The following is a 15,167-nucleotide window of genomic DNA, read 5'->3' on the forward strand; positions in this document are numbered from 1 at the left end:
CTGTTACACATTATTGAAACAGCACGCTCTAAAAGAAAAAGAATGACCTTTAGCGTCAACACGTACACGACTACGCACTGTTTGCCACATTCTCTTCCCACCAGACCAGCACACGATGCGTACAGTATCTAGAAATACGCACCATTTATCCTTGCGTGTCGTTATTGCAACCACAGAGCTTCTGAATTGTGAGCGCGCTGGAGCACATGCTTAAAGGAAATGATGCGACATTCTGGTCGCTGCCCACGCTTTTATACATAAAGTCCTTACTCCCATACACACATACGCACGGGAGTCATTTAACTATACGTCGGCGAAGGAACAAAGTTTAGCACTTGAATGTTTCTATTACATTTACTTTGTAACATACTCGACAATTATTTCTGGATCAAGCGAGTAATAATAATAATAATAATAATAATAATAATAATAATAATAATAATAATAATAATAATAATAATAATAATATCTGGCGTTTAACGTCCCAAAACCACAATTAAATTATGAGGGACGGCCTTTTGGAGGGCTACGGAAATTTCGACAACCTGGTATTCATTAAAGTGCATATAATGCTAAGTACACAGGCCACAACGTTTACGCCTCTATCTAAAATGCAGCCGCTGCGGTCGGCATGGATCAAGCCAGAGACGCAACGTTTGCACGGCACTAAACGCGGCACGCGTTTCAACTGGCATGCACGTTTACCATCGACGCGGTTACTCTCGTTGTGTTATGCTCGCGCTTGACAGTACCACAACACAGTAAACACGAATACAAGCGAAACGATAGAGTTTAGTTCGCCGGTACTCACCTCACAAATCCGCGACGATACAGGGTCCAAGTCAGCCCCGCCTCGGTGGTCTAGTGGTTATGGCGCTCGACTGCTGACCCGAAGGTCGCGGGATCGAATCCTGGCCGCGGCGGCTGCATTTTCGATGGAGGCGAAAATGTTTGAGGCCCGTGTACTTAGATTTAGGTGCACGTTAAAGAACCCCAGGTGGTCAAAATTTCCGGAGCCCTCCACTACGGCGTCTCTCATAATCATAGCGTGGTTTTGGGACGTTAAACCCCAGATATTATTCTATTACAGGGTCCAAGTCAGTCCGTCCGATACGCTGGAGCCACACTTCTTGCCGAGCGGCATTGCCTTTTCCTCGGAAGCAAAAATAGCTCTTTCCTTTGCTGTACCTGCTTTTGCAACCGCTGGCACAGCAGGTCGGCATCCCGAAACGTGCAGGATCACCGTGCACACACACTCATGCGCGGTCGACCTCCCGCTACACAACACTACCAAGCACGCACGCCTAAACGCACGCCTAGCCACAAACACCGCGAAAGTGGACAAACAAAATGGCGTTTGCGATACCTTCACAAAAGCTAGTGCGTAATGCTGCAGATTCTTAGCACCGCCGAGTTTACACGGACAGCAGTGGCGCTGCCATCGAGAGCGCCACCGCTGAGCGCGTCTGCATGCAAACGGTGGGCTATCGCGTTGAGTATTGCGTGCTTCCGGTGATGTCTTTTGCCACTGCATGCCACTTGCTTATATACACGTCACATCGTCGTATTTAACGTTACCTTTCATATTTTTTTCTTTCTCAATCACTTTTTCGGTGCATCGCCTAGAACCGCAGCGCCCAGATGAGCTCTAACGGAAAGGTGAGCACACGCCCATTTTTGCGGCCAGGAGCCATACAGCCCCTCAACTAGCGTCGTTTACTATCTGCAATGCACGCGAGGGGAGAGGAGCCTGCACATTGACACGAATGGCGCTACTTTAGTTTTTTTGAGGGACTTCATGGAGGAAGGAAATAACTAAGGAGAGGCCTTCGCTCGCCCAGTTTCATTGCAAAAAAGTGTGGCGGAAGTGACGTGCTCTTGCAATGGCTTCTGGGATACCTTGGTCACGCCGTCGACGCCGTCGTCTCGCGCATGGATGGTCTCGCGTCGTCCGCGCCACCATCCGTATGACCGCGTTGTTGACAGAGCCGGCTGCAGCAACGAATGCGCATTTTTATGCAGTCGTTGCATTTCGCGGATGATGCAACGTGTTGGAGGCCTGCTGTGAGCGTTGGTCTTAACGCTTGCTTGTTTAATTGATTTTGCTAGCCGTCGAAAGCGGTAGTTTTCGAAGCAGCTTCTCCGAAAATGGTTGGCGCCGCAGCTTCGCTCTTCGGCACTGTGCTATATTGCGTCCTTCACCGCTAGAAGGTTAGAATTCCAAGACGAGAACGACAGCTCCGACGGCTCTTAATGCGAGAGTCGGCGGTGAACCGTTCCCGTCTACAAGGGTCACAATAAACGATTGGAAAACAGTGGCCCGGTGTGCTCACCGAAGCTTCCAACGTCAAGAATTAAAGACGTGCCTGATCCAACAGTGTTTGAAGGCGATTTGCGAAGCTGTTTGAATTGTTCGCAACCTGTTTACGTTTGTGCTCGGGAAATTTATCTGCGGCCAAGTTTTCTTCGATGTGGTGGCAGTCCACCGACCTGTTCTGCTACAGCTTGGCTCGAGTGCCATTTACGACATTCGTGCGAACGTGTAATGACACACACGGTCAAAGGATAGAGCGGAGGCGCATCACCTTCCTGCGTGACAAGATCAGTTCAGATGTCACTGTTGCGTACCCCGAACTTACCGTTTCTGCAGAAAAAACCGAGCTCTCCGCGGCGATTATCCTGCCGAGTTGCACCGTTGATTACTTGCATTCAGCTGTTCAAACACGAAGTGCAAAGATGGAAATTTATTGGGGAAGTACGGTATGGGACGCAATGAGGCTGCGAGTGGCACCCAGGCACGCTACAAGCGAGCATCGCAGCACGTTTGTTCTTGAGAGGCACAAAAGTTTCACTTTTCAGGCTCGTCTGCCAGTTGGCAGCGGCCCGGCGCGACCGACCTCGACGCTCGCCTGGCTCCTCGCCCACCGCGGCGCAGTTGTGCATGCGCAAGCGAGCCGAAGCGTGACCAACCTTTCGAGGAGGAGCTCTCTACCCTCCCCCACATCCGGCTTCAAAAAATATGACGTAATGGCCTCTCCTTAGTATTCCTTCATCCATGAGGGACTTTAACGGCGCTTGGCCATAGCTTGGCTAAGGTCGCTACCTCGCGGTGTGTTAAGGCATTCACAAAGAACTTCTATTGCAAACGCGGCGAATGGGAGGGACGTGTAACGCGTTGCAGGTGCTAATCGCGGAGGTAACAGTAATGACGAATCACTTTACCGCTCCCAGAGGGCAACACCAACCCGCCGAACGGGAGAGTGCTAGATATAAAAGGCGCGTTTGTAAAGCCTCTAGAGTCTGTGACCGTGGCGCAGTGGATAGCGTGCCCGTCATCTGTTGTTGCGGACCGAGCGGTCGTGGGTTCGATGCCTGTTGGCGGAACTTTGTTTCTTTGCCATCTGATCGCGTACATTTTTTCGACGTCATTTCCGTGACGGAAATACGTCACTGAAGTCTTGGTGGATCCCGGCGTAAAACACTTTCGTGTTAAAAGACAATGAAGCTTTACTAATGTACAAGCTTCCTTCTCCAAACCTTGACTCTGATGTACTGGCATGGCTCGATTACTTTCTAACAAACAGTCTTCAGTACTTCACTCCTAACGGTCATGACTCACCGGAAATAAGCATAACGTCGGGTGTACCACAGGGCTCAGTTTTGAGCCCACTGCTGTTTTTAATTTATGTCCTACCTAAGAGCGTCTCTGCTGCTCTACATTTGTATGCCAACGAGTGTGTACTTTAGAGAGAAATACGTACCGATGATGATGAAGACATCTTCCAGACATACTTAAATTAGAAATTGGTGCCCTGAATGACTTAGGAAATTGAATCCTAACAAATGCAAGCTCGCTTGATGATGCGCTTACGGTAGGGAGATGCCACAAACAACACAGGACACATCGTTAACAGGTTTGCGCTCGTCCTGTTAACACTGTGTCCTGTGTACTTTGTACAAGGAGGTTCTATAGAACCTCTGGAGTGGCAGTCCCGGCCGCCGCCAACGGGAGCAAGTGAAGCCGCCAGCGGCCATGTAGCTAGAGGAAAAGCAGGGCACGACCGCCATAGACGGCAATGGGATACGCGCGGGGCGCGCGCGTTGGTTTGCAGTCTCGCAATCAAAGAATGAGATGGAAACTGCTTTAAAGTTACACCCGCGAACAGTTGCCTCTTCTCGTTTATGAAACAAATTATGTCATACACCCATTGTCAGCTGCAGACTTTCAGAATAATCTGTTGTCGAAGGGTTGCTTCGTATATCGAGCGCGCTCGCGCACTGTAATTACATGTTTGTTACTAGGAACTAGGTTTTTGAGAATGTAACGTTGTCAGTGTTCAAGGGATAACCACAAGCTAACGTGGAATGCACTTATTCTCTTTACATAAGCACACATCCATCACGCGAACATTTGGCCAGAAAGATTCGCAAGCATTAACCTAAGTGGGCGACGTGTGCCATCACGGCAAGCGCAGCACGCACAGCCTCGAAACGAGGTAGCTCGCCCTCTCAGACTAGACGCATAAAAAAGTAAAGCAGACGCGTCCTTCGGCGTTTCGGTTTCGGTTTGGTCCGATTTCAAAAAAGTGACATCTTGCTTTTGGCGCAATTTCTTCTTTTCGTAAGTATTTGTGTTGAAGCTACGTCAAGGAGGTAGAAACTAACTGGCTTTTGTAGATGCGCTGGGAAAGCAGGAAAAATTGTAGGTACACTGCCAGGCCGTCTGCCCTGGTCGTCTGCCCCGTTCTGTCGAAGCAGCATTCTGCGAAGTGAATAGAGCAGCGGTGGTTGGTTGGTTGGTTGTTCCTTGGCAACCCGCGGGGGATCGGCCATGAAACGGGCGGCACCTTATTTTAGAGATAAAATTGTTTTACATGGAGCAGAGGTGGTCAGAGCTGGTCACCGTGCTTAGCTCTCTAACCACTTCTTCGACCAACACGTTCCCAGGTAGAACGCTGCGCGCAGTCTTTTGGAAACATGTAACACGGATAATCACGTCATAGAATGTTGCGTTTCAATTCCTCAATAAACATGCATCAAATTCGGTATCCATGCACCGGATAAATATGCATGCACGCCGTCTGTCTTGACTTGCAAGAAAACACCAGAAAGCTCGGAATTCTAAGGGCGTTCAGACTTCCTACTCGTACCAATATTGCTCGGTGCGTCCAGCTAGACTGCACCCCATTATTTGGTACTTCGTGCATACACTTAAAAATCACGTACAACGTCGTGTCAGCGAACATTTAAAGCGTAAAATTTTCGTCGATACAACTGTACGCATGTATTACATGTATGCGCACCTTTCAAATTGTTTCCAGTTTAACAGCATGCACGGAAAAACAGACAATGGTCAGCGAACGAAGTGAGGACACTTACACGTGAAAAGTGATCCCAGGCGTCTTCTTATTGCGATTTGCGCAGCCATAAGCGACGCACGAAGTCACCGTGGCCTCGTAAAATGTTTAACTGCTTTACAAAAGCATACCACCGTCCCCAAAGACAACTGCGACGGCGGGGCAACGGAGCGCACTCCGTCGTCTGCTTCCGAGTTTTTCCTTTTGCAATATGGCGGCGACTGGCTTCACTTACGGGGGCGCCACCTCCACTCCAGAAGAAATAGTATATAACCTCCTTGACTTTGTAGCGCCTCCCTTCCGTAAGCGCATCACCAAGCCAACATGAACCAACTAGCCCCTTTTGTCGCATTACTGACACAAATGCGAGCTAATGACCGTTTCTCGGCAGCGCAATAGCTCCTCAACATACAAACTCGGTGACACTTATCGTGTCGTCATACCGGTACTTGGGCGTTACCATTGCTTTCGATCTAACATGCAAGGCTCGTATTAACGTCATAACGAAGAATGCTAACCGTACATTGGGATACATACGTCGAAATTTTAGCAAAGCACCACTTTCCCTCAAGATGCTTCTTTATAAAATTCTTGTGCGTTTGAAATTTGAATACGCTGCTGCAATCTAGAACCCTCATCACAAAAACCGAATTAGATCTCTTGAACTAATTCAAAATCACGCTGCACGTTTTATTCTCTATTATTATGACCATACACCAAGCGTAACAGCAATGAAGCGCCGTTTGTCACTGCGACTTTTATCACTAATTCGCAAGCACTTCCACCTTTGCCTCTTTCATCAGATTTACCACCATCCATCGCTACGTAGTGAGCTCATTACACATCCCACTTATAATTCATCTCGCATTGATCACAAACACAAGTTTAAAGCTACTTTCTGCAACACAAAACACATTATCTTGCTCCTTCATACTGGTAACATCGAACGAGTGGAACCAAATACCAGGAGACATCGTTTACATTTCTCATCACTTCCTCTTTGTCATTCTCTATGAGCTCACCTACTTCGTGACAGCCCTTCCTAGTCGTCGGATGTATTAGGCCTCCCTAAAACTTTCTTCCTACAGGTGTCGAGATGAAGGCGTTTTTTTTTATTTTTCTTTCTTGCTTTTTTTGTAGCATTTGTCTTAAGTTTATCTTTTGCCGCTAGTACTGTATAATCATGCAGCATTCACTGTGTTCATTTCTCTGATTTAATTTTCAGTTTTGTTGTGTTTCATCGACTAGAAATTTATTACCATTAGTTTTTGTCATGCATAATACAGCAAGTTTTCTGTCGTTGTTTTGTATTTTTCGTATGTTGTAACACTCTCCCCTGTGTAATGCTTCGGTGATTGAGGGTAAGAAAAAGAAGTAAAAAATTTGGCAGAAGCCATGCCTTGTGGGAGTCGGTTTCGTGCGAAGCAGTCAGCGAGTATGCTGCATTTTTTTGGCCTTGAGCCAAGCGTTACGAGGTGGATCGACGTGTTTTTTGTAAGTGAAATAGTTGTTTGCGCATTGTGGGCTTACCAGGCACATCGGCAACACTGGAGTTTAAAGGTTAACTTATGGTGCGACGTAACGTCAGCCCTCACGTTAGAGGCCCTACGTCAGTATTGTCGCAACGAAGTGCACATTACGGCGCGATGATGTGAATATCATACCCAACTTTCCTTAGCGTATCCTCCGGGGTCGGGCAACGCTTGAATATAGCTTGCTGAATCACAGAAATACAAATTTATTGTTTAATATAGTGCTATAAAAGCGGAGCCAACACTGAAACCAAACGTTAAGCTGACATGACGCCTGTATCGTAGGAGTACATAGGGAGTGTTTATTGCTTTGTTAAAAAATTAGATAGCCAGCACCACAACCACAGTTGACGTTGCCCCTCCATTACGCCTGCATAGCATGTTTTTTTTCGAAAGTCTGCCCTTAGGCATAATAATTCTTGATTCAGAAATACACATACAAATTTGCTTCGTGTATGAAGTCCAGTAACGAGCGGTGGTGAGGTTCACTAATCCAGCCGTCAAGGTCGGGTGGTTGGCCAGGCCTGAGGCCTCTTGCACGTAGGTGACGACGACGGCTTAATTGTAGACCCGTGCATGTCCACAATAAGTGTGTGACAGTTACATCGCTGATCGGGGCGTCGCAAAATGGGCACGATGTACCATACGGGCCGCAGTACTTTTGCGCCCAAAGAGTGGTCACAGATGGGATAAGCGCAACCCCAACACGAAGCCTCCGCAACGTAACCTCCTCTCGGCGGGTGAAACCAGCAGGGAGGTATGACCCCCACGGAGGTATAAGAGCTCGTGTGGTACGTCGGAGGCTTTCTTTCTCCCGTAGCATCTGTCCTTGAGCGTCCTCGGGAAAATGCGGTAGTGGGTGGGTTACCAAATCAGCTTTGACAGGGTCCGGCAAAGCGGCCCGAGGTACACACTGAACACGTGTCCGCACAGATGCGGAGGTAGCAAGATGGTGAATACTATCCGAGAGTGACGTAGACCGATACACTCGCCGTATATCGCGGATAGCTTGCGTCGAGTCCGTACGAATGATGAGATGAGAGCGTCTGTCAGGTATAAGGAAAGGTATCAGTGCTGCCAGTCCGTCACGTATGGCAGCCAGCTCAGCAAGCTGAGCCGGTGGTGCGGGATCCGCAAAATACGAGCATGTCTGGCAAGCCTCTGGTATTGATGGGCATACAAGAGCGGTGTGAATGGTGGTGCCACTCACACTGGCATCAGTATAGGCGACGAGAGTGGCGGTATCTTGGTTATCGGCACGAAGCAAACGGGAAACTTGGGCGTTCGCCTGGCGTGGAACCGGGCTGTAAAGGCCACCAAAGGGTTGTTTTCAGTGAGTTGCTTTTTGTTCCACGGGGCAATAGTGCTCATCTCTGAAGGGGTATGGTGAACTTCTTGGCCCATGTACCGCGCCAATCCAGCAACCGAACAGAACGTTGATGGCTTGAGGTTGCGCGCACAGCGACGCTGGTGTACTAACTCGTCAATGGTATTTAATTGGAACTCCTGTTGCAGTACTGTGAACGGAGTGATACGTGGCAGTCCAGTTATGGCCGGCATGGCTTCGTGGTTAATCGCCTCTAGACGTGCCCACTCTGCCAGCGTGAGGTGATGAAACTGGGCGCGGTAGACGAGCCTCGGTTGCAATATCGAACGGACAAGGAGGCGAGCCATGTTGGAATTAGCGCCACCAGATTTCTTCGCAATCCATCGTATGAGATGGATAGTTTCTGATGCCTGCTGTTTGGCACTCTTGACCCAAGGTCCTGCAGATCCGGTGGCGTGAATTTCCAGGCCAAGCACGCGGAGATTCGAAGTTTTATGTAGCGGCTGCTGATCCAAAATTAACTGCAGAGGCCGAACTGCCAGTATACGACGTCCCAGAATTTTTAGCTGGGGTTCCATTTTAATTTTATTCATCCCAAGGCGTAATATGGGTGGACTTCGTTTGTACTTCCCTCGCGTGATTAAATATTTAGTTTTCTCTGTGTTGAATTTTAATTCCTTCCTCTCTCCCCATTCATATACTACTTCTAACGCCTGATTTGCTTTCGTTTGGATTTGCCTTTTTGAAGCTCCTTTTATTATTATTGTGAGATCATCGGCAAAAGCTTGGACATGTACGTCTTCTGGGAACTTGCTTTCTAAGAGATCTGCTATTGTGATATTCCATAATAGTGGACTCAACGGTGAACCTTGTGGTGTACCTTTTTCTAATTTATACCTTAAGATTATTTCTCCATTTTTATAGATAATGCTCCTCCCTTGCATAATTGCTAGAATTACTTTTAGTATATTTGCTGGGCATTTCTTATTTATTAGATATTGCGATACAAATTTTTCTTGAATACCATTAAAAGCGTTTTTAATGTCTATAGATATTACCAAAGCTGACTGGTGGTCTAATAATGCTTGATTGATTTTCTGTTTTATCTTCATTAAAGCGTTGGTTGTTGATGCTGAATGTTTAAATCCGTATTGGTTTTTATTCAAATGTCCCTCTTTATTTAAATGAAAGTACAATCTATCTTTTAGTAATTTCTCCAGTATTTTTCCAAATATCCAACATAGAATTGAGAAGGAAGTAGAACTCTACAATATTCTACATAACGATAAGCAATTTAAATGGGAAAAAAAGAATGTAATTTTTAACTCACAAGACATATCAACAAAAACAGATCTATGGAAAACACACCCAGCTGAGAAATTAAGTTTCCAATACCAAAAAGAGGTATTCCCTAACGCTGATATTAACATATACACAGATGGCTCCAGTACGGAGAATGCTACCGGGGCAGCGTACGTGGTGATTGACACAAATAACAAGATTCTAGAAACTAAACAATTCAAGCTACCAGACTACTCGAATAACTTTGAAGCGGAAGTCTCAGCAATCATTAAAGCATTGGAGTTTATTAATACACAAAACAAAACAAAAACATACCAAATACTTACAGATAGTTTATCCACTTTACAAGCTATTAGCAACTCTGGAAACGCCAATCCGTTAATTGATAAAGCAAAAAGTTTAATTAAAGAAATAAATATAAATGATAAACTAATTCTCACCCACGTTAAAGGACATAGTGGGATTACCGGAAATGAATTGGCTGACGAATTGGCAGCAAAAGCGGGGGCATACGGAGAATTCATATCAATCCCGGTCACAAAAAATTTTGTATCAAAAGAATTAGAGAAGCAAGCTAAAAGAAGATGGATTAACGATTGGAGCATTAGAAAAAATTCTAGTAGCTACATCTTTACTTGGATCCCCACATTGGTGGGTCAACCGAAAGGATATATCGCGAACCATTTAAGTTCGCAGTTCTTAAGCGGTCACGGCCGATTCCCCCACTACCTCCACCGGTTCAAAATTAGAAACAACAATGTATGTGCATGCCAGCAACCGGCCACATCATTTGACCACTATCTAACTGAGTGTACCTTGACGAAAAAATACCAAGGCAAATTGAAAGTAGAGTTTGGAAACAACTCGATCGAAAAAAAGACACATATGTTCAGCAACGAAAAGGCACTTAAAATATTGGAGGAAATGGTGGAGGAAATAAATGCAAAAATTTAAATCAGGTACCAATTCAAAAGCCAAATATTACAACCACATTCGGCCAACTTACTCTCTCCAGGAGGGGATTTCGTCGTAAGAGGAGGGTGGCTTTCGGTGGTGGACACGCAGAGGGAGAATTCCCAAGTGAGACCATTATGGGCTCCCACCCGGGATAACAAAGAAGAGTGCCCTTCCCACAAAATAAATGGAAGGGAGGCCAATGGCTCCATCAATATATTTCCCACAACAGGGATGCAGCACGTTGCAAGAGGAAGGACAAAGGATACCACCCAAATTCTCTACCAGCTGAATTCCACATAAGGATGCATCCATGAAAGACATCCAGAAGAAATCCTCACGAGTAGGGGCCCACCGCTATCGATGAGAGAGGAACCGGTTAAAACAACTCCCTCGAAATCGGCCCCTAACAAAAATCCCACTGGCTATACACCCACACTTTGTGGCATGTTCCTCCTCTGGAGAAGCTATTAATAATTAGAAAGAACATTTTTTTGACTAACGTATATTCATCTGCCATATCCTCTTTTAAACGAAACGTGAAAAAGGGTTCTTTACCTAGAGAAAAAGACGATGTCAGGAAATATAGTTTCACTTCATATCTCCCTTATAATCTCGGGGAAAAAAAAGAGGGAGAGAAAAAGAAAAAAGAGAGAAAAATGTTTAAAAATAATAACAATAATAAAAAGACACGAAAAGAGAGAGAACAAAAAATAATACAAAAGAAAAAAAAAGAGAAAATGAAAAGAAAAAAAAGAAGGAGAAAGAGGGAAGAAAAAGAGAAGGAAAACGAAGAAAGAAGGGAGAAAAACATGAAAATGAAAAAGAAGATAAGAAAAACAAACGGATCAAATATGTACTGGACATATTGTTATCAATCCTTGCCATCAACGCGGCCTGGCTAATTTGGCAATTATTACATGATTGACTTTGTGTGATTATACTACATGTGCTTGTATAGACGTGATTTGAAGCCGATACAGTGCATCTCTCTTGTGATCTGTTAATAATATATTACATTCTTGAACTTGTGTAATTATACTACATGTACTTGTATTGAAGTTATTTGAAGCCGATACAGTACATCTTTATATCGTTATGATATTAATATCATCTCTCAATACCTTTGTAAGAGCCGGTGGAGTTAGGGAAGAGCCGGGGTAGTAAATAAAAGTCATAAAAAAAGAAAAAGAAAACCATAACAACTAACCTGTATTCAAATAAATCCTGTTCAGTCACTTATCAGTTTGACGAGTTTTACAGTAGGCCTCAAAAGGACATACTGGGGACAAGCTCAACACGGACCCATCTCTCCAGCAGAGTGACCCAACAAAGAGAGGAATGGAAAGCCTACACAAGAGAGACAAGAGTAAAAGAAAAGAATGGAAGACTTGTTAGTCAAGACGAGCTCATCGGAGATCCATTGTGTCAAAACAGTTGTAAGTCAAGATGAAGAGAAACCGTAGTATGTAATCTAGAGAATTATGCCCTTGGAGGTGGCTTCGCTGGGTGGTGGGATCAAACTGTTACTTTTTATTTTGTATTTTTTCTTTTAATAGAAATTTTAGTACATTTTGTTCTTTTATCTAATTTATCGATTTTGGCCTGCGATACTTAGGTGGTGCAGGCAGGGCACAGTTTTTTTTTAATTTATATTTCATTTATTTTTGCCCAACTCCACTTTAAAGTAAAAGTAAAGTATACGACGTCCATACTTGTTCACAACCGACATAAACTTCGTTTTAAATGCGAAGCATTTCTTAGCGAACCTCTGGCACTTTGAGCGTTTCTATCTACGTATCTATCTATCTATCTATCTATCTATCTAGCCGCCTACGTCTGGGTGCTGTCATGGTCGCCTCCTTAACTTGGTGTAGACCAAAATTTGCATGGGAGGGTAAGAGGATTTGACGAATATGGTTGCCGGGTCATGGCATGAATAACGTTAAAATCCTGTCGCTTACGTCGTCAAACCCTTTCCACTAGACACGTGTGGCACATACCCGCTTACCACGGACCGCGGTGTACGGGTATGCGCCACAGGTGCTTGACAGTTTATGTATACCCAGGAACGGCGAGAACAAACATTGGTAACTGAAATGTTAGAGCGTTAAGGAAAACCAACACCGCCAGCGTTGATTCAACCAATGGAAAGAATGAAAATTAGGATCCCAGCAGGAATCGAACCCAAGCATTTTGCGTGGCAATCAGGTATTCTACCACTGAGCCACGCCAAGTATATAAACTGGTTTGGAAAAACAGCCTACGCAGGTGTAATATCGGTGCAATGTCAATTGTGCTTTTTGTGCTGGCTATGTGATTTTACAAGAAAGCAATCAACACTACATGATACGATGTGTATCATGTGTATTCCTACGATACAGGCGTCATATCAGATTAACGCCATTACTTCCATTGTTGGCTCCGCTTTTATAGCAATCTAATAAACATTATGTTTGTATTCATATGATTCAGCAAGCTATATTGAAACATTGCTCGACCCCGGAGGAATACATTAACACAAGTTACATATGATATCCGCATACCCGCACCGTGAAGTGCACTTCGTCCACCAGAACGACGCAGTGTCCTCTTCATTTCTTACGAGGCCGGGCGATGGCCTCATGCTGAGCGAGGATGATGCCAGATTGATTGACAGCCCGTTTGTAGACTAGGCTGCGCAGGCCACATAAGCCAGGGTAGTCTACGAATACAACAAACACCATCCACTCATGTAACCAGGCCTACCAGCCTCGACGGCCTATACCTTAACAACGCGAAGGGTGGCTTCAGGTTCCGACATGTCGCCAGCTCTGTCGACAGACAATTTGTCGACGAAATGACCGAGGCATCCACGAATTCTAACAGCTCTACTATACCACATACTTCACTACACATGGACCCCTCGTCACCACGATCACGACCGGATCCTATAATAAGTCATGACATGCTGCTGGTGCTCACTGATCATGGTATTGATGCCCTTGTTGAAGAACTGTCAAGAACTTCTTGCACACATGCGCACTGGTTCCTTAAACGTGTATGCGTTCTCGGGACACGTATAAGCACTACATATCAGCTTACGGCTTCTGGTTTTGGTAATACCCATGTTGCCATTTGCAGCGTTACCCTACCGTAAACAACTTGTTATATAAGACATATGCAGCTCTTCAACATATATATGTGTGCGTATAAAATTGATACAAATCTTTGGCGTCATTTGTAACGTGTCGCTCAGTAAAAAAAAATCAGAGCATATCCAAGGAGTGAATGATGATGAGTGGGCGAAGCTGCGGAGGTTCGTCGGTAAACCGTGAATCTTCCGTGAATTCTGCCCAGTACATCATCACCGACGTGAGATCGGGCGCGTTTATACTAAAGGTTCGTTGAGAGTTATGACGACTTGCAGCTCACTTTAATTTTACATGTACGCTGTGAATTATCATTGTTTATTCACGCACAGGAGAAATCGCACACACGCACTACCTGGGAGGTCAAAATCCAGTGCCTATATATACGGGGTGGTCAGTGAACGGTTGTGCAGCGCGAGCGGTCGGTTTTTTCAATCAAGACACTGCCGCGACGCTGCCTCGCGATGCTGCCTGCGTCGGCGCCGCTGCGCTGCGAGGCAAGATAGGGGGGGCACCGTAGGAGAGGAGAAAGAGGGGGAAGCGTAGGAGAGGAGAGGGCGCTACATATCACGTACTGTCGCAGCGCATTGTCTTTAGGGAGCCTTCATGTGTGCACGCCCCCTCCGTTTTTAAGACTGGTTACACAATACTACGACGGGGACGAACGGGTGCCGCTATAAGGAGCTTCTCCCCTAAAATGTTACGCCACAGTCGCCTACCTGCCGCATGCTTCGCATAAACATCGACTCCCACGGCACGTGGGATCTGCCGATTTTTTTTTCTTTGGAGATTTCGAGCCCAATCTGGGTGCACCAGTTATGAGTTATGTCGAGGGTCTCTTGCACAGCTTCTTCTTGACATCTGAATCCGGTTCACTGACCAAAGGGTGATGTCATCTGCATACATGATGTATTTTGCGTATTAGCGCCAGCTTCCAAGCCAGTGGGAGGAGGGCCACGTTAAAAAAGAACTGGTGCTAGCACAGATCCCTGTGGGACACCTCTATTGGAAACAAACCGTCCAACTTGTTGGCCTGCTAGGCGAATGGAAAAGCTGCGCTCGTGGAGAAAGGCTTTCACAAACGCGCAGACTCGACTGGGGAATTGGAGCCAGTGAAGAATTTCCACAATAGCATCATTGCTCACATGATTATATGCTTCGCGAATATCCATAGACAGAATGGTGCGAATTCGTCGAGAGCGACCTCCAACAAGAACCATGGATGAGAAGTAAGCAAGGCCATCCTCAGTGCCCAGATGCGGATGGAACCCAATTTGGCCACGGTGATACCAGGAGTATCTCTCGAGCCACCACGTGCTGCGTGTCGCTAGCATACGCTCTGTCAGTTTGCCCAATGTTGAAATGAGAGCTATCGGGCGCATGTGCGCGATATTTCCTGGAGGCTTTCCTGGTTTCGGAATGGGAACCAATTCTGCTTGACGCCAATAGTCAGGAATGGCTGCACCGACCAAGCTTTGTTTATGGCCTCTAGTACGACATGTAGAACATTGCCTTCCGTGTTTTTGTAAAGCTCACAAGGTATGCCATCCGGCCCGGGTGCTTT

The sequence above is a fragment of the Rhipicephalus sanguineus genome, unplaced genomic scaffold, assembly GCF_013339695.2.
Source record: "Rhipicephalus sanguineus isolate Rsan-2018 unplaced genomic scaffold, BIME_Rsan_1.4 Seq10031, whole genome shotgun sequence".
Lineage (NCBI taxonomy): Eukaryota > Metazoa > Arthropoda > Arachnida > Ixodida > Ixodidae > Rhipicephalus > Rhipicephalus sanguineus.